This window comes from Eurytemora carolleeae, unplaced genomic scaffold (genome assembly GCF_000591075.1).
Source record: "Eurytemora carolleeae unplaced genomic scaffold, Eaff_2.0 scaffold772, whole genome shotgun sequence".
Classification (NCBI taxonomy): Eukaryota; Metazoa; Arthropoda; class Copepoda; order Calanoida; family Temoridae; genus Eurytemora; species Eurytemora carolleeae.
Window position 1 is genome coordinate 64,286 of NW_019396701.1, and position 3,037 is coordinate 67,322.

Sequence of the window (3,037 nt, forward strand, 5' to 3'; positions counted from 1 at the left end):
TTAGGTCGGATGAGCAATATTTTTAGGTCGGATGAGCAATTTTTTTAGGTCGGATGAGCAATATTTTTAGGTCGGATGAGCAATATTTTTAGGTCGGATGAGCAATATTTTTAGGTTGGTCTCAACCTCTTTTCAACAGGGTTTCCGAATTTGAATTATGTGACGACTTTTCTGCTGTATCTATTTACACTAGATTTCTGCATTTTTCAAAGGATTATTAATAGATAAATTATAAATATGTGATACCTACAACTTGAAGTTTTTTTGGAAATATATACAGGTTTAATGTTAACACACACATAACTATTTTAAAAATGTGACCAAAACAAGGGATGAAATACCACACATTTTATGATTACTAGACAGAGCCCTTTATGGTTCGTTAGCTTAGCTCCCTTACCCTCCACATTGTTTCTTCAGAGGGGGTTAGCCAACGATTTACACAACTTGCGTTAATTATAAAAATGCAAAGAGGTTTGAATATAAGGAAGGTTTGTCCAAAAAAATGCATAAAATTATGTTTTTTGGTGTTCGATTCCAATCTGAGACTTCTTTTTGACCATTGATGAAACTATAGGTCTTTGACCTCCAAATATTTATGACTTCCGGAGGTAGAAATGAAAAATCTATGAAAATGAGTGAATTAACATATTATAGCTTTTTTGAATGGAATTGGAGCACCAATAAGCCTATAATTTGATACCTAATATGACCCACTTTCATTGTTTTTTATATTTTAGAAACCTCTTAATTGAAAGAAGGTCAAATTCATGTGTTTATAGTAGCGAATGACTGATGTGGTTACTAATAAACTTATAGAAACATTTCTAATTTAACAAAAATAATTGAGTTCATTTTCCCATATTTTTGCGTTAATTGAGGTCAAAATGGAGGTCAATGACCTTCGATCTCAAATTTTCTTTATCCTTTGTGTAGATGACTAAAATAAGAGGTTGCATGCAAAATTTCAGCCTATCTCAATTTTTAGGACCAAACGCAGAATGTACAACATTTAGTGTCACAAAGTGTTGAATTTGCAGAAATCTTGGATATTTTGCAAAATGTGTGCGCGCATACCTTTGCTCGGATTTTCACAAAACCGAAAACATTGGGTACAAAACATATTCCAGAATTCACACGCAAAAATTAAGCGTCCTATAAACCTTGTAAGTTACATTTTTCAAATATTATTGACAAAAACTCGCGACCACACTCTGCTATGCCTTTCTGGAACCAGTGTGCCCTTATGCTTAAAAAGGTTCAATATAAATTAGTCCTTGTATTTTTCAGGGATACTTCTGGTCTCCAGGAGATTCAGGATTTACAGTCCTGATTTTTTAACAATCAGAAATATTTCTCAAATCAGCATCCTTCCTTTCCGCATTGTTAGCTTCATCCAATCCCAGGGTTTTCAGGCATATGTTGTTAGAACTGTTCTCTGCTAAACTCGTATCAGGTGCCACAAACAGCTGGTTCCCTGTTCCTGTTTCTCCAATTTCTACGACACTCTTGCTGTTTTCTGTCGTCTCAGAACTATCTGTGTTGCTGTTTCTTAAGCTTCCCACATTTTATCCGCTCTCTTTCTGTTTTCTATCATCTCAAAACTATATATATACCTTGTCTTTAACTAATGTTTATTAGGAAATAAATGTCGGTCTAGAACTGCCTTAATCACCTTTTTCTGTTTTGGTTCCTTAGACATGAAAAACAGGCATGTTTCTCTCAACTCTGCATCGTACATATGGCTGGGCTTCGTTCTTGAAGGACGACCGTTCTTTTTACAAGAACGGAAGGAAATCTCAAGAACAATCCCATCGTTTCGAAAAAAGAGAGCAACGCAAAGAATGCGTACTCTTAAAAACATTGGAATGGAACTGAACTGATATTAGCTTAAAAGAACATTTAAATCAGGAAAGCGTTCTTATTGTCAAGAACGTGTTCTAAGTCAGGAGCACATTTTAAATCAGGAATGTGTTCTAAATCATCTAGAAATAATTAAAAGACCCCCCACTCTAAACCCGCCCCCTTCCCCGGCCTCCCTCTCCCATGGGCCATGAGGGAGGGGAGATTTAGGTTGAACGAAATTGTTTTCTATAATTTATTTATATATCTTTTTAATTTTTATTGAAATATTGATTATGAGAATTAACGATTTTTTAAAAATTTACAAATTGTACCCCCCCTTTTTTTAAGATAAACCTGGATCTCAGCACTTACATGCATCATACATTTTAATGATTTTATGAACCCCGCCCATCCCCCAGCTTCACAAAAAATTTACATTGCTCGGTCCAGAAATTATTAGCTTATTCTTTTAACCCTAAATGTAAAACATATAGTTTAAACTTTATTTTCGGCCGTGAGGAACTTTTTATTATAAAATCATCCTTTTTTAACTAAGAACACCAAGAATGGAATGGAGCGGTATGATCGTTCGGTGCCGTATATTCCGACCTAGATGATTCTAACCTAAAGGTTTTCTGACCTAAATATTGAGTAGTTTGCACGTGTTTTAGGTCGGTTTGGTTGAAAAAAGCTTTAGGTCCGTTTGACATCCTATGAAAAATATATAAGTTTTCCGACCTAAGATTTAGAGATATTTAGGTTGGTTGAGCATATATATTAGGTCTGTTTACCAGGAAGTTTAAGTTGGATTAATGACAATTTTAGGTCTGTTAAGCAATATTTTTAGGTTGGTTGAGCAATTTCTTTTAGGTCGGATGAGCAATTTTTTAGGTCGGATGAGCAATATTCTTAGGTCGGATGAGCAATATTTTTAGGTCGGATGAGAAATAATTTTAGGTCGGATGAGCAATTTTTTTAGGTCGGATGAGCAATATTCTTAGGTCGGATGAGCAATATTTTTAGGTCGGATGAGCATTTATTTTAGGTTGGATGAGCAATATTTTTAGGTCGGATGAGCAATTTTTTTTAGGTCGGATGAGCAATATTCTTAGGTCGGATGAGCAATTTTTTAAGGTCGGATGAGCAATATTTTTAGGTCGGATGAGCAATTTTTTTAGGTCGGATGAGCAAT